The sequence below is a fragment of the Schistocerca americana genome, chromosome 5 (genome assembly GCF_021461395.2).
Source record: "Schistocerca americana isolate TAMUIC-IGC-003095 chromosome 5, iqSchAmer2.1, whole genome shotgun sequence".
Classification (NCBI taxonomy): Eukaryota; Metazoa; Arthropoda; class Insecta; order Orthoptera; family Acrididae; genus Schistocerca; species Schistocerca americana.
The window spans coordinates 285,128,325-285,155,402 of NC_060123.1; positions in this window are offsets into that span (position 1 = coordinate 285,128,325).

Consider the following 27,078-nt stretch of genomic DNA (forward strand, 5'->3'; position numbering starts at 1 on the left):
GACTCAGTATTAGTCAAAATATCCACGGGTGTGCTGCCGGTCTATAGTGTCCAACGGGCACAATATTTCGGCGATCATACATGTCGCCATCATCAGGTGAACTGACGGACTGAGCTCCTGTGAACGTGCCGGCACGGAGATCCGTACGCTATGGCTGCTCAGAGGGAACTGGGTTCGGTCGCGGCGGCGGGCGATTTAAATACCCTCCGCCCGCGGCGCGCTCCCTCCGCCATCCGCGCCCCGCGCCACGGTCGCGCGGTGGAACAGATTGCGACGGCGTCTGAGATGACGTCGGAGTGATGGCTCTGTCCGCCGTGGTCGTCACAACTATACGTTTGCTCGATTTACTCTTGATTAACCCGATCGCTGGTTCCCAAGCCTTGCTAAGATTATAGCCACAGTCACGGTTTATGAGGTCGTCATTGGTGCGAATTTCGATGGCCTCTCTAACAACGCTGTCCCAGTATCTCGACGTCTGTACCAGAATCCTCGTGCGGTCATATTCCATGGCGTGATTTTCCGACAAACAATGTTCTGCGACCGCCGACTTCCTCGGATACATCAGGCGAGTGTGCCTCTGGTGTTCACGGCATCGATCCTCGACGGTACGCATCGTCTGACCAATATACGACTTGCCACATTGACACGGAATCTGGTACACGCCGGCCTTCCTCAAACCGAGGTCATCTTTGGCGCTCCCCACCAGTGCACGAGTTTTATTTGGAGGACAAAACACAGTTCCGACCCGGTGTTTCTTCAGAATGCGAGCGATTTTCCCCGAGAGTGCGCCTGTGTATGGAATAAATGCAGTGCCTACCTCCTCCCTCGTGACTTCATCCATCTCAAGAGGTTGTGCCGCAGTGGTTGGGCGGAGAGCACGTTGAATCTGCCACTCTGAGTACCCATTTTTCCGAAATACAGTTCTCAGATGTTCCAATTCCTGGGGTAGACTCTCTGCGTCAGAGATAGTGCGCGCCCTATGTACTAGAGTTTTAAGTACCCCATTCCTCTGTGAAGGGTGGTGGCAGCTGTCTGCGTGCAAATACAGATCATTGTGCGTAGTCTTCCGATACACCCCATGACCTAGGGTGCCGTCAGCCCTTCTCTTGACCAAGACGTCGAGGAAAGGTAATTTACCCTCCGTTTCAGTCTCCATAGTGAATTTGACTATCAAATACGCCGGGAGAAACTCAAGAACCGACTCAGTATTGTTTGGAGCGAGTGGTGTTGGTGTGGCACTGGGGTTGCGTCAGACGTTGTGTGTGTTTCTTGTGGTTCTGTTGCTGGGGGTTTGTTTTGTGGAGCTCTGGGCGTCCTCGACCCTTCCCCTTAAGATTCCGCTGCTCACGCCGAACTCGTGCGCTGCCGTGATGGGTGGGTGGGGGGGGGGGGGGGAAGGAGGAGAGTAGGAGGAGAAGGGGGCTTTATGCTGTTCTAATGGTCCCTTGATTTTCTGTGTCGTTTCCACGCCACAGAGCTTCTTTGTATGTATGTCACCCTACGTAGTTCGACTCAGGGGCACTACCACAGGTGGCATATTTTATAGCTGTTCCTGGTTTGCAGTGTTGGGCTGTGTGGTTGCCAGCGCACTTGCGGCATCGTTGTGCCAGGAGGCATGGTCAAACCGCTGGCAACGATGGCATTGTTTGAGACACGCCATGGTGTGTATATCTCTACCACTACGATCTACCACTACGACCATATGGTGCAGGAGCGTCTACTTTAGAAAACAACTGGAGTGAACAGTGTCAGCTAACCACATAATGTAGTTTGGTTGTGGCCAGCGTGTGAAGAAACCATGCATTCGGCTCACGCTCATGTCGAGGGCTTGTGAAGAAGGGTAGGGGATTTGTGTTGACGCTTCCCGCGCGCTCTGGGCAGGTAGGGATGACTACGACGTTAGGTATCCTGCTTTTACCTCTCTGTCAGCTATACTAATGATTTCAGAAACTTTTTGCTGTTTCAGCGCCTGAATACTTAGAGTTGTGTTGTACTTAGCCTTTCTTACGAGACTCTGCTTTGTCAATAGTATGACGGTGTCTCTCGGCTTTCACTATGCCATTATGCTTCGCTCGCAGATCTGGGCGCACTCTCGTTCCCCCGTGTTACGATAGCTCCTGTGTTTGCCGCAAGTCGCTGAGATATTCCCCCTAACTGGAGGTCTATTGGTCACTGGCACAGGCGATGTGGCTTCCGGGAGCTGCCAAGGTAGAACTTAGACGAATTTTTAGTGTTTGCTGAGGATACTATCCTGTTGGGAGAAATTCAAAATCTGGCCAAGTTACTATCATGAGTTTTGTGGTTAGATAGCAATACGATACCGGGCACATACCATGAAATTTAAATAACAGTTAGTTGACAGATAAAGTTCAATGCAGACGTTGTGGACTTCGTAGCTTCCTTCGTTTTTCGCATGTTGTTACATGTTTGTTTTACGTTGAGTTTTTCACTCTCTTGTAGCACTTTTAACAATTTGTTAGTCAATTGTTCCCAAACTGGAAACATGAGGGGTAAAATGAAATTTTATGACGGGTAAAAACTAAACCATTCGACTCAGTTTCAGTCTACCTTTTCTCAATTGGCAGCATTAATGAGGTGGAGGCTACAGGTTCCTCACATAGTCTACCCCCCTACACATACATGTTGTGCCTTGTCCCGCTGATGTTAGAAGTGAGGCATATACGTAACAAATGCTAAATATATCAAGACAATGTCATCTCCAAGTTGTAGATAGTACCTGCAGTAGACCAGAAATTGGTTCATTACTCTCTTCGAAAAAGTTAAATGAATTAATTGACAGCATGACACAGTAATAACTACATAAGGGTTACTATAGTGCTGTACACGGTATTATTATTATTATTCTTTCTTTTCTCAGACGTATGTCTGGTCAAAAATGGAAAGTGACGCGGATCTTGATCAAGTGTGACTTCCTTTTAACTGTACGGTATATGTTACATTGCATTTAGGAACTTTCGGGTAATTGAACATGTATCAATAATTACAGATTTTTGTAGTTGTATATATTCGTTTAGATGTAGCTGCATTGCGTTGAGGTACTGGTGGATATTGTGTGGTATGACTCCTGTGGTTGATAGTGTAATTGGTATGATGTCAACTTTATCCTGATGCCACATGTCTTTGACTTCCTCAGCCAGTTGGATGTATTTTTCAATTTTCTCTCCTGTTTTCTTCTATAGTTTGTTGTATGGCAAGTTGTTGATGTATTATTTTTGCTACATTGTCATGTCTTCTGCGGTATTCTGTATTTGCTAGTATTGTACATCCGCTTGTGATGTGATCTACTGTTTCTATTTGTTGTTTGCAAAGTCTGCATCTATCTGTTGTGGTACTGGGATCATTAATAATATGCCTGCTGTAATATCTGGTGTTTATTGTTTGATCCTGTATTGCAATCATGAATCCTTCTCACTGTATATATTGCCTTTTCTTAGCCATGTGTTGGATGCGTCTTGATCGATGTGTGGCTGTGTTATATGATATGGGTGCTTGCCATGTAGTGTTTCATTTTTCCAATTTACTTTCTTTGAATCTGTTGATGTTATGTAATCTAAAGGGTTGTAGAAGTGGTTATGAAATTGCAGTGGTGTAGCCGATGTATTTATATGAGTGATTGCTTTGTGTATTTTGCTAGTTTCTGCTCTTTCTATAAAGACTTTTCTTAAATTGTCTACCTGTCCATAACGTAGGCTTTTTATGTCGATAAATCCCCTTCCTCCTTCCTTTCTGCTTAATGTAAATCTTTCTGTTGCTGAATGTATGTGATGTATTCTATATTTGTGGCATTGTGATCGTGTAAGTGTATTGAGTGCTTCTAGGTCTGTGTTACTCCATTTTACTACTCCAAATGAGTAGATCAATATTGGTATAGCATAAGTATTTATCGCTTTTGTCTTGTTTCTCGCTGTCAATTCTGTTTTCAGTATTTTTATTGGTCTTTGTCTATATTTTTCTTTTAGTTCTTCTTTAATATTTGTATTATCTATTCCTATTTTTGTCTGTATCCTAGATATTTATAGGCATCCGTTTTTTCCATCGATTCTATGCAGTCGCTGTGCTTATCCAATATGTAATCTTCTTGTTTTGTGTGTTTTCCCTTGACTATGCTATTTTTCTTACATTTGTCTGTTCCAAAAGCCATATTTATATCATTGCTGAATACTTCTGTTATCTTAAGTAATTGGTTCAGTTGTTGATTTGTTGCTGCCAGTAGTTTTAGATCATCCATGTATAGCAAATGTGTGATTTTGTGTGGGTATGTTCCAGTAATATTGTATCCATAATTTGCATTATTTAGCATGTTGGATAGTGGTTTCAGAGCAAGGCAGAACCAGAAACGACTTAATGAGTCTCCTTGGTATATTCCATGCTTAATCTGTATTGGCTGCGATGTGATATTATTTGAATTTGTTTGGATATTAAGAGTGGTTTTCCAATTTTTCATTACTATGTTTAGGAACTGTATCAATTTAGGATCTACTTTGTATATTTCCAATATTTGTAGTAACCATGAGTGGGGTACACTATCCAAAGCTTTTTGGTAATCAATGTATGCGTAGTGTAGCGACCTTTGTTTAATTTTAGCTTGATATGTGACTTCTGCATTTATTATCAGTTGCTCTTTACAGCCTCGTGCTCCTTTACAACAGACTTTTTGTTCTTCATTCATAATTTTGTTCTGTGTTGTATGTGTCATTAATTTTTGTGTAATGAAACAAGTTAATATTTTGTATATTGTTGGTACGCATGTTATGGGGCGATATTTAGCAGGGGTTTGCCGTGCCTGCTTGATCTTTAGGTTTCAGATAAGTTATTCCATGTGTAAGTGTATCAGGGAATGTGTATGGGTCTGCAATGTAACTGTTAAATAATTTAGTTAAATGTGAATGTGTTGAGGTGAACTTCTTTAGCCACAAATTTGCTATTTTATCTTTTCCAGGGGCTTTACAATTGTGAGTAGAATTAATTGCTTGGGTGACTTCATGTTGCAAAATTGTCACTTCAGGCATTTATGGTATCATCTTGTATGCGTCTGTTTCTGCTTGTATCCACCGTGCATGCATGTTACGCTGTACCGGGTTTGACCATATTTTGCTCCAGAAGTGTTCCATGTTTTTTATGTTTGTTGCATTGCCTATTTTAATGTGTGTGTTATCTATTGTCTGGCAAAATTTCTTTTGGTTTGTGTTGAATGTTTGGTTTTGTTTCCTTCTATTTTCACTTTTTTTGTATCTTCTGAGTCGTTTGGCTAATGCTTGTAATTTCTGCTTCTTTTCGTCTAATTGCTCTGTCGCTTCTTGTTGTGAGATTTTACCTAACCTTTTTCGTTTTTTTTCCGAGATTTCATTTCTTATAAATTGTGTTAGCTGTCCGATGTCTTTTCTCAGTTTTTCTATTCTGATCTGTAGCCTGTGTTGCCATGCTGGTTTTGTGGGTTTCTTCTAGGTGTTGGTTGGTTCTGATCTCTGCCTAGTGTGTATATTTAGTGTAGTGAGTGCTCCTATATAAACCAGTAGTTGTAACTCTTCCATAGTTGGGTTTTCATTTATTTTGTTGTGTATGATTGTGTTGATAGTTTTTATTGTTGTTTCGACTTGTGGGTTATTTGGTGGTCTATGCAAGAATGGTCTAATGTCTGTATTTGTGTCTTTGTATTCTATATATGTTAGCTGAAATTTTTCTTCTATATCTCACATCTGTGTCACTTCGTGTTCTATTTGTGCTTGTTCTGGTGGCTGTCTTAAGATTTCGTTTTCCTCTGATTGTTCAATTGCTGTGTGTTGTTCTTTGTTTGTTTGCTCTGGGATGTTTGAGTCCATTACTGTATTTTCTTCTTCTTATGATTGCACATTATATTGTTCCAGTATTTGTTGTACTTGTTGTTTGATGTTATCTAATTCTGACTGGGGTATCCTGTTATTTTTTATTATTCCACGGATCTGATCAGCTAGTCGTTGTTCTGTTAAAAATTTTAATTCTGGGTATCTGGTAATAAATGTTGTGTATACTTGTGATCTGTATCCAGTTGTGTTGGTTCCTAGGTTTGTTGCTTGGTAATAACAGAACATGAGGTGTCGATTAACTTCATCTGACCATCTCATCCTCTCTTTGTTTTCCTTCTAGGGTGGTTGCAGGAAGCATATCCTGCAAAACACCTCTATTTGGAATTAAATCATTTTCCAGTTGGCTAGCAGTGTCGTTACCATTGTGGGCGGGCATAGGGTTCAAGCGTCGTCCCCGACCATGACGGCGCTTGTCCGAGGCTTCAATAGTTCTGTCCTGAACCAACTAATCACACTAAAAGGGGGGTTAGCCCTATTAGTGGTTTGTTCTTTTCGTCGCCTTTTACGACTGGCAGAACATACCGGAGGCCTATTCTTTTCCCGGGCCTTATTATTATTATCATTATTATTCTCATTATTACTATGAGTGGCTGTGGTCACACACAAAGCATTAACAGCCTGAAGTCTTCCTATTTCTGCCAGTTCAGAAGTAAGGAGTGCAGTAGTGATATACACATTTTAACTTGGTTTATTTTAAATGGGATACCACTGTGAAGATGAAGCAAGTGCAGCAAAAGGGATAAGTAATGCAGGGGAAGTATGTTTCGTAACAAGTGTCTGCCTCACAGTGGATAGTTAGCTTTCTTGTCCGAGAAGGAGGTGCGGGTAGCACTTGCGATGCACCGCGAATTCCTTTGTCATTCATTCTATCACCTCCCTGCCCCCCACTCGTCCCACACACGAACTACATATCATCCATCTTTCATAATTTTAAAAATAAAAATATGCTATAGTTGGCGTGTGTGCGTTTGGGAGGGGGGGGGGAGGGGGGCAACAGATTGCAGGGATGGGAAAGGGGTTGGGATACCTGCTAATTTATGATTGCACTCAGGGGAAATGGTCGAAGAAAAGTTGGGAACCACTGTGTTAGCCTGATGGGTTGTTTTGATTTTGTCTTGAGCAAAACGTGGTCATAGACTTGATTGTGAGCTTTCAGCCACTGACTGCACTTATTAAAAACACTGAAGTACTTTGGGCTCTCCTCTCCCTCCCCCCCCCCCCCTCTCCCTCGTTATTTTTGCCGTTCTTCAGTTTCTTAATTTAACCAAGGCCGCTGCCGAGTGATCTATATAACCTGAGTACAAAATCTCGGCCCCCCTCCCCTCCAATTGCCCCTCTGGGAGCAGTCACTTCCCTTTTCCAGCACCTTCTGTCAAATCGATTTCATTTCTTAACCTTTAGCTGCTAAGATAAGTTCTCCTCTGAACGGGTGTACGAGATACAGATCGGGTCTACAGAGAGATATCTTCGTGTCAATTATTATAGATTAATCGTGTCTATACACTGCAGGACTATTTTTCAATGAGATTTCTAACTCACACCAACTGATAGAGGTAGTGCCTACTTTCAGTAAACTAATTTAATTTTGCTTTTTATTTACTCTGTCTGTTTCCAATAAAACAGATTGATAAGGCACGTTAATTACGGTCCACCCGCTGGTAGAGGTAATGCGTTTGCTTTGAGATAAAGTGGCTAGTTTCAGTGACAGGCCAGCATAGCTGCACTTGGTGGCACGCCGCTTCCTGGATCCGAGGAGGCGCGCTGGAACAGGATCTGATACTCCCGGCAGATTAACGACGAAATGTATGTTCTGGCCAGCCTGGATGTGGCTTTTAGGTCTTCCACATCCGAATAAGTGAGTACTACGCTGGTACCCGCGCCTCGCCTCAGTTTTACGATTCACCAATATTTAGAAAACGTTCGCACATTGTTGCATGGGTTAACATTAGACAGACATAGATGGAATACACTAATTCCGTTCTGAGACGAAGGAGAGGCGATATGAGTGGTATCCGGCTACCTTCTACCATAACACTACCACGTCCTATAACTGACAACCGACCCCACGAAAATATGGTGTAACTGCAAGTACTAAACTACAAAGAGAGAACACAAATCATTTAAAAATTCTCTGTGATACGTTTTTTCCACTCCTTGTCTTCCTCTACATAGTTTTCCGTTTGTGTTTTCTTCTCCTGCTGTCTAAATTATTCTCTGATATCTTAACGCATATCCAAGTATAACCCTTAATATACGTACTCGAGGTGCAGTGGATAATCACTCTAGGAATCCAGTATTTTCATCTTGACAATGAAGACCACATTACAGGTGTTCATGTTTCATTTATTATACAGGATAAGTCTTTCGTCATGATAGGCACAAACGTAGTTTGATGGGAATAAGCGATTCAGCCATCAGCGTGCTGACTTGCGAGAGTGGCAGATGAAATGGGCGGAGATCGAATCCTCACACTGTAATGACGACCACTGATCTGACGTGTCAGCTGGTCTGAGGGAGGCTTTGGGGCGATTTTCTTCATATGTCCCCGCAGACACCGTACAGGTTTACACGCCTGCTTCGGAAACATTTAAAGTACAAGATGTACAGAATAAAGTTCACTCCAATCACAGATAATTGGAGCGCACTCCTTTCTTGTCGTAGGATATTAGACGTCTGTAGCGATTGGAATGACATACGGCAAAAGAATTGATATAAGAGAATTGACAGAATTTGCTGTGGTGGACTGTCCATTTCCGACATTTCCACAAGCTCAGTATGTTTCATACAGCAAAGATGATCAGTTTACAGCTAACGCACTTCTTTCTTGTCGTGGGATTTTAGAAGTCTGAAGAGATTCGAATATCATACGGCAACAGAATTAATACAAAGTCGTTGACAAAACTGAGTGCTGTTGACTGTCGTTTCCTACATTTTCACAAGCATCACAAACGCAAAAGAAAAATAAGACGAGAAGATGAGTATATTTATTTAATATCTTTTGTACAGCAGGGATGACCAGTCTACAGGTAATAAAACGGTGAACATTTCACTTAGATTACATCAAGGTCAGACAAACATCCAAAAATCCGGTACCGGATTGTAAGGCGTAGCCAGGAGCAGATATAGACCCAGATCACAATTTAGTAGTGATGAAGAGTTGACTGAAGGTTAAGAGATTAGGAAAAATCAATACGCAAAGAAGTGGGATACGGAAGTACTAAGGAATGAAGAGATATGCTTCAAGTTCTCTAAGGCTATAGATGCAGCAACACGGAATAGCTGAATAGGCAGTACAGTTCAAGAGGAATGGACATCTCTAAAGAGGGCAGTCACAGAAGTTGGAAAGAGAAACATAGGTGCAAAGCAGATAATGCGACAAAACCATAGGTAGCAGATGATATACTTCAGTTCATTGATGAAAGAAGAAAGTACAAAAGTGTTCAGGGAAATTCAAGAATACAGAAATACAGTGCAAGTCACTGAGTACTGAAATGAATAGGAAGTGCAGGGAAACTAAAACGAAATGGCTGGACGTAAAATGTGAACAAATCGAAAAAGGAACGATTTTTGAAAGGACTGACTCACCGTATAGGAAAGTCAAAATAACCTTCGGTGATATTAAAAGTAAGGTTAGTATCATGAAGAGTGCAACGGGAATTCCACTGTTACGCTCAGAGAGCAGATAGGTGGAAAGAGTACAGTGAAGCCCTCTAAGAGGGGTAAGAATTGTCTAATGTGATGTAAGGAAAAACATGAGTCGATACAGAAGAGATAGGGAGTCCACTATTAGCATCAGAATTTAGAACAGTTTTGGAAAACTTGGGATCAGATAAGGCAGGAGCGATGGATAACATTCCATCAGAATTTCTAAATCATTGGGCGAAATGCCAACAGAAACGACTATTCACAATGGTGTGTAGATTGTATTAGTCTGGCAATATACAATCTGACGTCCGGAAAAATATTATGCACAAAATTCCGAAGGCTACAAAAGCTGACAAGCGCGAGAACTGTCGCACAATCAGCTCAACAGCTCTTGGATCCAACTTGCTCATAAGAAATATATGCAGAGGAATGGAAAAGAAAGTTCTTGATGCGTTAGATGACGATCAGTTCGGCTTTCGGAAAGGTAAAAGAATCAGAAAGGTTTTACTGAAATAGCCGTTGATAATGGAAGCAAGACTATAGGAGAATCAAGACACGATTAGAGGATTTGTCGACCTGGAAAAAAAAGAGTTCGACAATGTCAAATGGTGCAAGATGTTCGAAATTCTGGGGAAAACAGGGTAAGCTATAGGGAGAGGCGGGTAATATACAGTAAGTACAAAAGCAAAGAGGGAATAATAAGAGTGGGAGACCAAGAACGAAGTATTCAATCTGTACATCGAGATGGAATGATGGAAATAAAAGAAAGATTCAGGAGTGATTTAAACTTCAGGGTGGAAGGGTGTCAATGATACGATTTGCTGATGACAATGCTATCCTCAGTTGCAGTGAAGAGGGATTAAACGATCTTCTGAATGGAATGGACAGTCTAATGAGCAGTGAATATGGATTGAGAATAAATCGAAGAAATATGAAAGTAATGAAAAGTAGCAGAAATGGTAACGGCGACGAACATCATCAAGATTGAAGCTCAAAAGTATATAAAGCTAAGGAATTGTGCTATCTAGGCAGCAAAATAACCGAAGACGGATGGAGCAAGGAGGACATCAAAAGGTTACTAAATTGCATTTCTGGTCAAGAAAAGTCCGCTAGTATCAAATGTAGGCCGTAATTTGAGGACGAAATTTCTGAGAATGTACTTTTGGAGCACAGCATTGCACAGTAGTGAAACACGGAGTGTGGGAAAACCGGAACAGAAGAAAGTTGAAGTACTTTAGATGTGGTTTTGCAGACGTATGTTGAAAATTAAGTGGACTTATGAGGTAAGGAATGAGGAGGTTCTCCGCAGAATCGGAGAGGAATTGAACATAGAATAACTTCATGGTACTAAACGGATCTGTAGAGGGTAGCCGGCCGCGGCGGTCTCGCGGTTCTAGGAGCGCAGTCCGGAACCGTGGGACTGCTACGGTCGCAGGTTCGAATCCTGCCTCGGGCACGGATGTGTGTGATGTCCTTAGGTTAGTTAGGTTTAAGTACTTCTAAGTTCTAGGGGACTGATGACCATAGTGCTCAGAGCCAAGTTGCAATTGCTACTCTGAGAGGAAGAGGTTGGCACAGGAGAGAAATTTGTGGATGAAACCAGTCAGAAGACCGATGTCTCAAAATAAAATAAAATAACAACAAGCCTTTCTCCTTTAACAAAAATTTGATTGTATATCAGCCCAATACATTTCTAGAAATAAAACACAAACGACCAAAGAATCGTTATGGAGTTACAGTGTTATCCTTAATAGCGGAATGTTTATTCAGGTAACAAGTACCCTGGTTTTATTCTCTTTATTTACGATCCCACGCTATCTTCAACATTGGCAACGCAACCTTGAGTCCAGCCACAACACTTTCTACCTGCAGCTGCACCGTTACATTACTCGTCCATTGTTCCACCTTCTCCCACTCTCTCCCTCAGCGGGTGTAGCACTCTGGATGCAGTCATTGCTTCGCGGACGGAATTAACGCGTACCATTTGCGTTCCTGTGCGGATTCCTAGGCATTTACGTCACTTACTTGAATGCGCATCTAGTGGCCAGCCCTGTACACGCCGTTCCAAGCATTCATCTGCACCTGTTATTTCATCACCCACCAGCTAGGCAGAGCGTGAAAGCCTCAAAGTACACGGGTTTACAAAACTTGAGGAAGAAAAAATTTTTCACTTGAATTGTCACTACCAAGTAACATACGCCGATGAAATATAGGCCATACAGCACGTATAAAGCATTGCTGCAGTATAGTACAGAAGGTATCTGAAAGAAATACACAACGAGACGAACAGAAGTGATTCTTTTATTCAATGAAAATAATTACATGAGGTCATGGCGATTTGTAATGGTCCCCTGGACACTTCTAGAGGTGACGCAAGGTTCTTAAAGTGGCGTGTGGTTACCACAGACTGCAGTGCATCCTCTGAAACTTGCTCCCATGCTGGTCACGAGGTTGGTAAGGATCAGTTGTGGTAGGGCCTTCAGTTCCTGCACCATCGTGGTTGTCAACTGCTACATAGTTGTCGGTGCATGCGAACATGCTGTAGTACGTGTCTCCATCGCATCTCAACGATCTTGAGGTGAATTAAGTCAGGAGAACAAACATTCGCCGAAAATCCTCTCGTTCCAAGAGTTGTTCCACCTGCGCTGCTAAATGTGGTCGCGCATTGTCATCCATAGAAACGAAGTCGGGGCCGAATGCACGCGTGAAAAGGCGCACAAGGGGAAGGATCTCAGCGTCTCACTAACGTTGACCTGTGAGTTTGTGGCAGCCGTGACGCCGATACGCATGAATCGGCCAGAACTTTCCACAGCCGGCTCAAGTTAGCTGCGTCAGGTACCCGCCGGCGCGCACACTTATCGATAGGCAAAATTCTGGCAACAGTGGGGCGCGCACGGGCACGGGTCAGCAAAAAGCGACGACCAGTGCCTGCTGGGCCACCGTACAGTGCAGAAGCGCTTTTCCGTAGTCTCTTTCCGCAAGCCGCGGACCACGTGGGTCGATCCCAACGCGAACTTCCCTCCGACGCGCGCGGAAGCTTGTTCGGCTCTCTCCAGTCTTTTTCATTTTCGTTTCGTCGCGTCCGCGAAGTCCACGGCGTCCCACGATCATGAACAACGGTCGCTTTGTTCCAATCACGCTTCCGTTGTCCTCCCGCCTTGCCACTGAGGAGTGTATACCTATAGGACAGTGTTAGAGTAGAACTATTGTGTAAACATCATTACCGTGATCGCTAGTTAATAGACATTTTAAACATTTCATTTCTCAGTTGTTCATTTAGTCTTTTGTCTAGAATAAATATACCTACAGTTAACATAGACCTCATTAATTCCTGTCAACACAGCGTCGTCATAGCGTTTGCCCTGAACGTAGTGCGTGGGTAAAGCCAGCTCACAACACGCCTGGCACGACTGACATGTTAGCGGCTATACTAACTAGTTTTTGCTTCACTGGTGAGCCCAACTTGATATGAACTCGCATGCTTCCGATCTGGAATCAAGTCTGTCACGTTCAAAGAGCTGCGATGGTGCCAAGAGCGTAAAAACTGGACCAACGGGGAATGGGGTCGCGTGCTCTTCTCGGATGAGTGATTCTGGACGTAACCTTATACACCGAGAGCTATGATGTAATGCACCCAGGAATATTGTCGAACATAATTACACTCCTGGAAATTGAAATAAGAACACCGTGAATTCATTGTCCCAGGAAGGGCAAACTTTATTGACATATTTCTGGGGTCAGATACATCACATGATCACACTGACAGAACCACAGGCACATAGACACAGGCAACAGAACATGCACAATGTCGGCACTAGTACAGTGTATATCCACCTTTCGCAGCAATGCAGGCTGCTATTCTCCCATGGAGACGATCGTAGAGATGCTGGATGTAGTCCTGTGGAACGGCTTGCCATGCCATTTCCACCTGGCGCCTCAGTTGGACCAGCGTTCGTGCTGGACGTACAGACCGCGTGAGACGACGCTTCATCCAGTCCCAAACATGCTCAATGGGGGACAGATCCGGAGATCTTGCTGGCCAGGGTAGTTGACTTACACCTTCTAGAGTACGTTGGGTGGCACGGGATACATGCGGACGTGCATTGTCCTGTTGGAACAGCAAGTTCCCTTGCCGGTCTAGGAATGGTAGAACGATGGGTTCGATGACGGTTTGGATGTACCGTGCACTATTCAGTGTCCCCTCGACGATCACCAGTGGTGTACGGCCAGTGTAGGAGATCGCTCCCCACACCATGATGCCGGGTGTTGGCCCTGTGTGCCTCGGTCGTATGCAGTCCTGATTGTGGCGCTCACCTGCACGGCGCCAAACACGCATACTACCATCATTGGCACCAAGGCAGAAGCGACTCTCATCGCTGAAGACGACACGTCTCCATTCGTCCCTCCATTCACGCCTGCCACGACACCACTGGAAGCGGGCTGCACGATGTTGGGGCGTGAGCGGAAGACGGCCTAACGGTGTGCGGGACCGTAGCCCAGCTTCATGGAGACGGTTGCGAATGGTCCTCGCCGATACCCCAGGAGCTACAGTGTCCCTAATTTGCTGGGAAGTGGCGGTGCGGTCCCCTACGGCACTGCGTAGGATCCTACGGTCTTGGCGTGCATCCGCGCGTCGCTGCGGTGCGGTCCCAGGTCGACGGGCACGTGCACCTTCCGCCGACCACTGGCGACAACATCGATGTACTGTGGAGACCTCACGCCCCACGTGTTGAGCAATTCGGCGGTACGTCCACCCGGCCTCCCGCATTCCCACTATACGCCCTCGCTCAAAGTCCGTCAACTGCACATACGGTTCACGTCCACGCTGTCGCGGCATGCTACCAGTGTTAAGGACTGCGATGGAGCTCCGTATGCCACGGCAAACTGGCTGACACTGACGGCGGCGGTGCACAAATGCTGCGCAGCTAGCGCCATTCGACGGCCAACACCGCGGTTCCTGGTGTGTCCGCTGTGCCGTGCGTGTGATCATTGCTTGTACAGCCCTCTCGCAGTGTCTGGAGCAAGTATGGTGGGTCTGACACACCGGTGTCAATGTGTTCTTTTTTCCATTTCCAGGAGTGTATTTTCGTAGTCTAGGTCTTGAGGTTTTGGGGAACATAATGTTGCATGGGCGTACTGACTTCCCAAACTTTGAGACGGTACACTCTCTAGATAACGTTATTGCGACACTGCGTCCCTAACATATGTGCGTCTTCCATAGGCGTATTCGGCCCTGGCTTCATTTTTATGGTTGACAATGAGAGGCCTCACCGAACATCACAACTGGAGCAACTCTCGGAATGACAGGATATTCGGCGAATGGACTGGCCTGCCCGTTCACCGACTTCAGTCCCATCGAGCACATGTGGGAAGCCTTGAGAACGTCTGCTTACACCAACGACTATCGAGAAGTTGTCCCCAGTACTTTTGGATGAATCTAACGCACAGCCACAATAATTCCTTAGCAGCCTTGTAGCCAGCAAAAGGGCACCTTGCACAACACTCAGTGCTGTCCTTGGTGACCACGCGCAGTGTTCAGAACTTTTCTAATGTCCAGGCGACCATCATAAATCGCAGTTGCTTTAGTTTAATAGTAGTCTTTGAATAAAAGTGTCATTTCTGTTCGTCTCATTTCATAATTGTTTCAGTTACGTTCTATACCGTGCTGCATTTTACTGTACTGTACTATACCGTAGCCGTTCTTTCTATGTATGGCCCAAGTTTGATCGAGCTATGTTAGCTAAAAGCGAACGTTGCTTTCGTCCTTCAGTTTTGCACACCAGTGTATCATACAACTAGCAGTACCGAATCCAAAGCTCCGTGAAGTGCACGTCCGAATATTTGGTGCTGTAGATGGACGTAATAATATTACTTCAAGTGCATTACGATATAAAAGATAGATAATGGAAGCCCTTCATAGCTCCTGGCAAGCTCTGGGTTAATCTTATGGACGTCAAAGTTCGTAAGACTACGGAGGGATTGTTAACAAAAAAATGAAACTTTGATTACTATTTGTAGAAATGATGAAGCTGGCGGTGGCCTTGTTCCTATGACGCTTCTGTTAATTTCTGTCGGTAATAAAAGAGAGCACATGAGATTACAGTCGGTTTCAAACAATAACAACTTTTCTTTCATTACACTGTCTGCACAACACTGTTATTATGGGTACACATCCAGTTCTAAATCGAGTGAGGTAGCCTAATACAAGCAAGCTGGACTCCCATTTGGGAGAACATAGGCGTCACAAAAAATGTTGAACGAACACATGAAAAAAGAATGATTCGGAAGTGTAACAGTGATATTAAGGGAATATGAATGAGGATCTCTTGTTGAAGGGATACGTTTCCTTCGCGAAACCTTGGGAGGTAAATTTACAATACCAGTATCAAAGGATGACTGCACGACGGTTCTGCTGCCTCTATCGTGTATCTCATGTACCGATCACGGGAAGAGAAAAAGGGAGAGGGGGGGGGGGGGGGAGAGAGAGAGAGATTGTGGGCTGTGTCGAGGCATCCAGACAGCCACCTTTCCAACGTTCAGTTAACAACTGTGAATGGATGCAAAATTGTAAATAATAGTAATAATAGGTGTTTAACCGACATACACGGTGTAATGACTCGTGGGCAACATACATTGAATAGCCAAAACATTATCATCACTGCCTACCAAAAGAACGAATTCCACTTGGTGGCCATGTGCGCAGGGGATGCCGCAATAAACACGTATAAGCTGAGCAGTGCAGTAGAGATGAATGGAGAATCATTCCAGCGACTATAAGGGCTGCATATGGGAGAATCCGCTGACATAAGTGACTTTAATAAAGGGAAGTTCCCTATAGTCCGATGCTAGGGTACGAGCATTAAAACGGCGGCCATGGTTGGCTCATCACTTCCTACTGTCGTGAGCAACAATGGAAAGTGAAAGTACAATGAAATTCAGACCTTTAGCTGCTGACAGGCTTTGATAAACATCAACGGGGACAGTTGAAAATGCGTGCCACGACCGGGACTCGATCCCAGGATCTCCTGCTTACATGGGAGGCGCTCTAGCTGTCTGAGCCATCGAGGACATAGAGGATGTCCGAAAGAACAGATACAATCTTCATATTCATATACAATGGAAAGTAGGTGAAGGACGTTCAAACAACGAGTAGCCGGAAAGGACGTGCACGCGTAGGAGAAGGTGGAAGATGGAGGCTTGCCCGCTCGGTAATGTAGGTTAGGAGACGACCTGTGATAGACTTGACGAAAGATTACAATGCTACTGCGGGCACAAGTGTTTCAGAGCACACAATTCATCGCTCAGTGTTGAATATTGGGCTCCGCGGGATATATTCCAATGTTGACCCAGCATCGTCATCACCGATTGCAGTGGAAAAAGATTACCAAGATTGGATCGTGGATGCATGGAACGTGTCACATGGTCGAATGAATCACTTTTCTTGCTACATTAGATCAGAGATAGAGTCCACATACGCCGCCATCCAGGCGTAACGCTTCTCGGAATGTGCACATCGCTACAGATGTAAGCCAGTGCTGTGTGGGAAATCCACCTGTCTTTCCATGGGACTTTTGGTAATAACTGAAGGTATCATGAAGGCTGTGAATGACGTAAACGTTATTGTGGATCATCTCTATCTCTTGATGCTTGATGTCTTCCGACGATGGAGTCTTCCAGAAAAATAACTGTTCTTTTGTGTTGGGAGCCAATGTTGATGGCTAGACACCTAGTTTTCCTTATCTGAACCCAATGTACTCATTTGGGACGCTATCTAAAGCCAGTCCACTCCCACAATCCATCTGTCCGAAGTGCAGGTGATTTACATAGCCGGTGCTAGACATGTGGTTCCACTTACCTATGAAATCGTACCACAGTATTGTCAGTGGTCGCGCTGCGGTACCACATTCCAAAGGCGGGAAAACATGCTATTAGGCAGGTGGTTATAGTGTTTTAGCCCATCAGTGTATGTTGATGCACAGATAACTTCAGCTGAATGTGGCGTTAATTCCGTAGCTAAGATAACTGCCGATTTTTACTACCCTACTGTTCTCCAGTGTAGCTAGGGCATTGTATCCCAAGTCCTTAACGTTGATAAGATCCAAGACCTCTGTCTCGCTATAGTTATCTCGTGATTGTTGGACAGTAGGTAACTTTTTACCAGCCATCGGTCTTTCGACTAGTTCATGATGGTCCGATCAACTCCACATAACAATAACACCCATCACCGTCTGTAATCCGTTTTAAATATCATAGTCACTTTCTGTCTCTATTATTTTCCCTTTGTTGCTGCTTCCAGCAGTTGCAGCTGAAGTTTTCCCATTTACCTGTCCCTTCTTCTGGAAAGCCTCCCGTAACCACTCTACTTCAGGTACTTATTTTAGTACTTCATAATTTCGTCCTTTATATGTCCACTTAATTTTTAACATTCATTAAAAGCACCATATTTCTAATTCAAAGAGTTTCTTCCTCTCCGGGTTCCTGATGGTTCATGTTTCACTTCTCTAGATGTGCACTTCCAGGAACTTCTTCCTTAGTCCCATATTGCACCATTCAGTCACTTTAACATGACCACCTATCAAAAACCTGAATAGCAGCCTTCTGCAAGACGTACTGCTTCGGGACGTGCAAGAAGAGAGACAGTAAGGTTCTGGAAGGTACAGACAGGGATGTGGAGCCTGACCGACCCCTGTGCCCATGTCAGCTGCGCTAAGATTTGCGGTCGAGGATCCTCGGCACGTATAGTCAGAGGGAAGTGATTCCACACACTCTCAGTTGGGTTTAAATCCGTGGAGCTTGGTGGCCATGGAAAAACAGTAAACGCATGGTGGTGCCCATCGAACCGCGCACGTAAGCTGCGAGCTGTGTGCAAGTTGCATTGTATCCCTGGTAGAAATCCTCTTGTCAATGAAAAACAAACTACAGGTAGGGTTGGATATAGCACTCAAGGATACATGCGTACTTGGGTTGATCCATAGTGCTTTCTAGAATCACGAGATGACCCAGGGAATGCCAAGAACACAACCCCTGTTCATAACGCTCAGATGATTGTTGCAGGGTGTTTGCTTTCAGACTTTTCACGCCGTAGACGTCAACGGTCATCTGTCCGGTGGAGCATGCAGTATGGTTCAGCTGAAAGGCACCTGTCGCCACTTACTGTGTATCCAGCGTCGGTACCTGCTGGTAAATTCCACCCTTCGTTGTTGATGAACAGCAGTCAGCTTGTGTGTATCAACTAGGCACCTGCTGTAGACGCCCATACGCAGCAACGTTCGTAGAAGAGATCACGTTGGTAGCTCATTGGTTCATCCAAGTTGTCAGATCCTTAAGAGTTTCGACTATTCGCCCTCAGTCGTCGTTCACCCCTGGCATCTATGACCAGTTGTGAAATAGAGTTTCTTCTTCGCCGGATCTGGATAGTGCCATTTTGCCACGCCCGGTTTACTTTAACCACGGCGCTTTAAAAACTTAGCCGTTTTGGAAACGCTTCCACCGTTGGTCTGAAAGCCGCTGATCATGCCGTTTAGGACACCAGATAAATTGCTCCATTTCCACATTACGACAACGACTGCACTATTTTCCGCGCCCCCCTCCTTCCCCCTTTCCAATACGGTTCGTACAAGCTGTTCGGAAATTCCCGTTACAAACCTCTAGGACTTGTAGAGGGGGTTGAGCACATGGTATTTTCACCAGTAACCCCTGTTCATTAACTTACCGTATCCGTTCTTCGACATTTCAGATGTGTAAGTGTCCACGTCTGCTGTGAGAAAAAGAGAAGAATCAGATTTGCTTGTCCTGGTACGCAATAAGGTAGACATGTACTACGGAAACCCATCACCTGATGTGGGGTCGTATGAAAAGTTTGATTTTATATCAGTGTAACAGCTCATGCGTCCAAGTTGCTGACAAGAATAATATATAGAAGAATGGAAAAGAAAATAGAGGATGTGATACATGACGATCAGTTTGGCTTTCGGAAAGGTAAAGGCACCAGAGAGGCAATTCTGACATTGTGGTTGATAATGGAAACAAGACTAAAAATAATCAAGACACGTTCACAAGATTTGTCGACCTGGTAAAAGCGTTCGACAACGTAAAATGGTGCAAGATGTTTGAAATTCTGGGAAAAAATAGGGGTAATCTATAGGGAGAGACGGGTAATACACAGTATGTACAAGAGCCAAGAGGAAATATTAAGCCTGGCCGACCAAGAACTCAGTGCTCGGATTAAAAAGGGTGTAGGGCAGGGATGTAGTCTTTCACGACTACTATTCAATCTGTACATCGAAGAAGCAAAGATGGAAATAAAATAAAGATTCAGGAGTGGAATTAAAATTCAAGGTGAAAGGATATCAACGATATGATTCGCCGATGACATTGCTTCGTGAAATTGAGGAAGAATTACATGATCTGTTAAATGGGATGTACAGTCTAATGAGTGCAGAATATGCATTGAGAGTAAATGGAACAAAGACGAAAGAAATGAGAAGTAGCAGAAATGAGAACAGCGAGGAGTTTAGCATTATGAATGATGGCCACGCAGTAGGAATTTTACTACCTAGGCAGCAAAATAACCAATGACGGGCAGAGCAAGGGGGACATCAAAAGCATACCAGCACAGACGAAAAGGGCATTCCTGACCAAGGGAAGTCTACTAGTATCGAACATAGGCCTTGATTTGAAGAAAAAATTTCGAGTACGTGGGCGGGCCACATCAAACCAGTCAGAAGACTGATGACTTAATTAATAATAGAGACAAATGAAGACCTGGTGGGACGAGTTCTGGCGCTGCACTAGAAACTGAAGAGACCCACATTGCATATTATCAAACGTTATTCATATAGTTCATTTAACAAACGAAGGGCAATTCAGCATAACGCTAAATCAAGTTAACGTGTTACACTGCCTAGTGTCATAAGCGTCGCATTGTGTACTTGTAAATTCATTTAAGAGAAACGTATAGATTGAGTCATTTTATAACGAACATTACGGTGGACGGAATGTCGTAAAACAGCCTACACGTTTCGACTTGTGGCAATTTCCTGATTTTCATAAGTAATTTACGTTAATGCTAAAGAAACAAGAGTGACTTAGACTACGGAAATGTCTAGTATGACAGAAAAAGTATTGCCGTGAAATTTTGTGGAAAATCGGGAAGATTGTCGTGCCGCCATGTTTAGCTCTCTCATACGTATGTTGACAACGCATCTGTGCTTAACACGATACTGCACTTTAAAGTCAATATAGCAGCATTCCGTACGGAATGGGATAATAATAATAATAATAATTAATCAACGAAAATCATCATTACCGATCACCTTTAATGCAAAAATAGATGAAAACTGTAATATTGGCTCTCACCTTTAACTTTTAACAACAGAGTAATCATTAAAGACATCCGCAAACGCTTGCCAATATCGCAAACAGCGCACGATTTCATCTCCAAAATCAGTATAACTGTGGATATTCGCACAAGTTTCCATCATAAACCTCATCCGCGTTGGCATCCGTAGATAAGATACTTATGGGATCCGTGCCCATGCGGGTACCGTTTGCATTGGGTTGGTACATAAGTTGGTAGCGTGTTTCATAAACACAACGGATACACATAACAGTGGCTGTAGTCATTAGTAACAAACTCTACTTCACTACTTACTGCAGTCTGCCAATACTGTGGTAACGGTTTGATGCCTTAACTGTTGAAATCACATGGTTTTGAAGCGAAGTACTTGTCGAGCCATATTCGGAGCGCATTTTCATCCGGGAAGGAAGTTCTTTGAAGGTTGTTAGATAGAGAGAGGAAAAGGTGAAAATCTGATGGCCAAAGATCATGTGAATAAGGTGGGTGCGGAATGACGTCCCAACCAAACTCCTCTACAGCGGTTTCTTGTCAGTCTAACAGAATGCGGACGGACTTTATCGTGCAGTAGCGTCACTTCACGTAGTGTTCCTGGTCTTTGTTCTTGGACTGTGTCTGCAAGACGTCCCAGATGTATGTCAGCAGCGATGGTTACACCTGGGGGAAGCAACTTGTAGTTCACCACACCGTCATTGCTGCACCAGATGCATAACTTCACGTTTTGTGGATGAACGCAGGTCTTTGTGAGGTGAGTTGCTACTTTCTTTGGGTTCAGCCATTCATTTTTTTCCCTTGTGTTAGAATCAACACACTATTTCTCGTCACCAATAACGGCCCAGGATAAATATGGTCGGTGTTGTTAACGGGCGAATTGATGACGAGCAATCAGAGATGCACATATCTTTGATTTTTGTGATTTTGGCTTAGACCGTGCAGTACCCAAATACCCGATTTTCGAACTTTCCACATTGCATGCAAACGTCGCACGGTGGTGGAATGATCACAGTTCATCACATCTACCAGATCCCGAGTAAACAGACGTAGGTCTTCATCAAACTATGAGCGTCTTGCTGAACGTGGAAAGTCATTAACGTAAGAACGACCCTCCTTAAAACGAGAAAAACATCTTCTTGCTGTGCTCTGTTCAACGGCATTGCCCTCATACACGGCGCAAATGTTTCTGGAAGCTTCCGCCCAATGTAAAAATGTAAAATCAAAATGCAACAGTGAACTACAAATAAAAATGACAGTCGATAAATAAACTCATAGCAACGAGAATACTAACATTCAAAACGAAAACGCAAAGGAGGTGATCCCCCGTGATACCCAAAACAGATCAGATTGTTGTAGAAGCAACGAAAAAATCATGCCAAATTCAAACTAACACAAAATCCCCAAGATTGGCGATGTTTTAGAAAGCTCGAAATCAGCCCGATTTCAGTGCGAGATGCATACAACAGTTTCTGCAACGAAACTTTGTCTCTAAACACGGCAGAGAATCGAAAAATATTCTGGTCGTATGGAAAGTATGCTAGCAGCGGGACACAATTATTTCTCTACGCGATACCATTGGAAATACTGTCGATGACAGTGCTGCTAAACCGGAATTACTAAATATATCCTTCAGAAATTTCTTCACCAAAGAAGACGAAGTAAGTATTCCAGAATTCGAATAAAGAACAGCAGCCAAAAAGCGTAACCTGGAAGTAGATGTTCTCGGAGTAGTGAAACAACTTAAATCACTCAATAAAAGGAAGTCTTCCTGTCCAGATTCTATACCAATTCTGAGTATGGTGATACAATAGCTCCAAACTTAACAATCATATACAACCTCTCGCTCGATGAAATATCACACCAATATTCAAGAAAAGAAGTGGGAATAATCCTCTACATTACAGGCCAGCGTCATTAACGTAGATACGAAGCAGCATTTCGGAACACATATTATGTTCGAACATTATGAGGGAACAGCCCATCGACGCACCGTCAACGCTATTTAAAAACATTGTGCTTGTGAAATAGATCTAGCACTTTACTCTCACGAAATATTGAGTGCTATCGGCGAGGGATTTCAGACTGATTCCGTATTTCTGGATTTTCAGGAGGATTTTGACAGCGTACCTCACAATCGGCTTGTAGTGAAATTGCGTGCTTAGGGAATATCGTCTCAGGTATGTGACTGGATTCGTGATTTGCTGTCTGAGAGCCTACAATTTGTAGTAATTGAAGGTAAGTCGTCGAGTAAAACAGAAGTGATTCCTGGAAGTGTTATAGGTCCTCTGCTGTTCCTTATCTGTATGAACGATTTATGAGTCAATCTGAGCAGGCGTATTAGGTTGTTTCCAGATGATGCTGCCTATTATCGTCCAGTAAATGCATCAGAAAATGAAAACTAGTCGCAAAGTGATTTAAATGAGATATCTGTAAGGGGAGAAAAGTGACAATTCTCCCTAAATAATGTGAATGTGACTTCATCTACATTAGTGCTAAAATAAATCTGTTAAACTTCGGTTACATGATAAGTCAATAATATCTAAAGACCACAATTACAGTTACGAACAACTGAAACTGGAAAGAACATACGGAAAATGTTGTGTGGAAGGTGAATTAAATACTGCGTTTTATCGGCAGCAGGACACTTAGAAGATGCAACAGATCTGTTAAGGAGGCTGCCTACACCGCACTTGTCCGTCCTCTTGTGCAATACAGCTGCGCGGTGTTGGATCTTTACAAATAGGATTAACGGAGTGCACCGAGAAACTTCAAAGAATGGCAGCACGTTTTCTATAATCAAGAAATAGGGAGGAGAGCGTCACGGACATGATACGGTATTCGGGAGCGACATATTAAATTAAAGCCGTTTATCGTTGCGACAGGATCCACTTTCTCCTCCGAATGCGAAAATATTTTGTTGACGCCGACCTCCATAGGAAGAAACGATCATAATAATAAGATAAGGGATATCAAGGTATATGCGAAAATGTATAGGTGTTCGTTTTTCTGCGCGCTGCGTGAGAATGGAATAATAGAGAATTAGTGTGAAGGTGATTCGATGAATCCTCTGCCAGGTACTTAAGCATGATTTGCAGAATAGCGATCTAGATGAACTTACGAACAAACCAAATGATATCATCGCAGACCTCTACCTATGCGCTTTAGTAACTCCGACGAAATATCATCGACTCTGCTGTGTCGTCCGAACAAGACACAGCCAGGGAAAAAGTAGCACAGGCACAAAGATGGGAGCTGGTCCAGTGCCACAGAGACTCGCCGCTGGGGTGAGTTCCACCAGTGCCGTGGGCGGCGCTGAGTATGCAGATAACTACTTCGCCTCGATCAGTTGCCTGCCGAGCACAATCCGTCAATGACCGTACGACAAGGGACAGAATCCTACTCGGGAGATAGAAGAGCAGCTCTCGCCCACTTGCTTATAGATCATCGTCCATGGCTGACTTTAGACGGGGAACGTCGTTTAGTGAACTCTTAGAAGTGAACAGACGGTTTTTGTAAATTGCCTTTGCTATGTACTGTGAAGTTTACCTATGATTTGCATTTTTAACTTTACGCAGCGTAATGAATAGCCCATTAAATTTCAGGCATGAAGCCGCGTAAATAAAATAATTTAATGGAATTTACCTACGATTATTTGCATTTAGCCATTGAGGGCCTCTTTTTGTGTTGCATTATCTGCAGTGTTGCATTATCTACAGTGTTGTGGACTTCATTAATCAACAAGTCGCATAGATAAGTAAACCTTATTAACCCATTTGTGTGACATTGTTACTGATTTGTTGGAGTGTTTATAATATAATAAAAAAGGATATATAACAATAAATGTTTAGGTATATGTAAATAATGACATTAATTTTTCGGCTAATCGTGCAAGTACAATAAGCTGAGCTATGCCCGTAAATGGGTAAAAAAATATTTTATAACAGCTTCAGATTAACTAAATAGTGTTTATCTCGTTATAGATTTATGCTTACCAATTAATAATACTATTCCGATCGCCGTATCCATTTACATAATCTTGACCGTGTCCATCATTCCTTTTGTATTCGGATCTTCGTAGTAGCTCCGAAGTACACAGGTGGGATTCTTGGATTTTTATATATTACAGTACAACTTGGACTAATTTTTCACTGATTTTTCACTAATTTTTTACTGATGAAATACGACTGTATTATTTCTGCAACACACATCAAAAATGCAAGCTTTTTACTTATTGTCACAACCAAAGTGGCTACCGCAGCTTACGCTCTAAAACAACGTGCGTCAGTCTTCGTTCATTAACAGAGAGCGAGTCTTTCCTCTTACCAAGGAACAGGAGAAACACCTTATGTTTTTTAACAGTTGAAAATCAAAAACACATGACGGTAGGCGCAGGCTCTACGCTGGGCTACCGCTTCACCTTTTCTCTTTGCCTTTAAGAAAACGAAAACATAGAAGCAAGAAGTGAAAAAGGTACGTCACAAATGTCCCCCTACTGTATAATGTCTGAAATAAGTCCCTTTATTTAAGGAGACAGTATACAGTAGCCTTATTTAGATTGCGGTTCATAGTTTGGTCACTTGGTGCACGTCAATGGAGTTTTAATACCCTTATGCTACTACAAGTTTATCTACAGAGCTTCATTTCTTTGTCCACTGCAAATTCATACACACAAATACATTCACATATATTTATTTTACATACTTGCGCCTCCATGTTGTGCTACCGTCTTAGTTTGTTATTTAGCCTTACATTAGTGAATCTGTATGGTCTGAACAGGGTAAAGAATTTGGATTCCTTAAACTGTCCTTCCATTCTGTTTTAAAAATTGTTTTTCTCATTTTCGGTTCATTGGCAGTTCCGAGAAAGTGTTCTTTCGGCACACGCTATCTCATTGTTCGCTGTACATATCGCCAGCAACAGCTCATGGTTTAATGCTCCCGTCGCAGTGACGCAGGCTCCACGTGAGCAGCAGCACTGCCCGTGAATCTATTATGTCGCTCCAAGCTTATGAAGTCGGTGTTGTGTATGCCCTCCAGTCCGGAGACTGGATACGACGGATTCAGCTCCATCTTTCAACCCGAAGAACACTGATACCTCATCTAGCACCTGGACGAAGTTTTCTGCCTGTGAAATTGAAGGTAAGGTACGCACTGCAGGATTTGGCATTGTCTTCCTTTGTCCATTGTAGTTTGGTGGTCCTCACACATCAATTAGTGGTTATACGGTTATCCTCTCATTTCTCCGTCGCCCATGCATCGCACTCACTGTATTCACTTCGCTAGACTGTACCGTTTACTCTTATCACGGCTCAGCCGTTATTTTCACTATTGGCGGGCCTTATTGTTTTTGTATCACTCCACACATTCGAGTATTTTTCTCGTCCGTCGCGTTGCACTTCACATACATACACAAATGGCTTTTCTTTAAAAATAAAATTCAACATAAAATTGACAATCGTACACACAAAAACGTAGACATTGACAATAATAAAGTTGACAAATAATTGTGCAATTGACATTCACACTTCATATACTGACTTCATGACAGAGACCATTTTACACACCAATATATAGGCCTAAATTATAAGGAATCTGGCATTTATTCTGAGTATTTGCATTTGCTTTTCTCGTCTTCCAGAACCGACCACCTGCGCATTTTTACCTTCAGAACTACACATAGAAAATACGTTCCAGCACTACTCACTACATAGAAAAAAAGGATTTGCTAGGGTCTGTTTCAGAGATCAAGCTACTTCTAGGAATGCTACTAATAGTGCGTCGTTAGTGTACTTATTCTATCCTCGGCATTTGATAAATCTTCACACTATTTAAAATATTTACAAATGCAGCGAGTATGAGGAATGTTTTATCCCTTGACAATCCTGACTTCTTCACTGCTTGTCAATCGTCGTAATATTTCACATTCGTATACACATATTTCAAGCCCTATTTCTGCTCCATTCATGCGACGACTTATACATGTTTACCTTCGTAACGTGTGACTAGTAATTTTACTGAATTTTTGTATTGCGTAGTTCCACACATAATTCAATCCCGCTATAGAAGAAGATGTTTATGTTAAAGTACTGCTTTAACTTCTGCGTGCGTCAAGAACTCAGTACGAATTGTATAACACATTTTCATTTGTATTCACTTAATAGTTGCTCAGGCTGTAACAGTTAGTAGCTAATGAAGTAGTTTTCATACTAAGCTGTTTTTC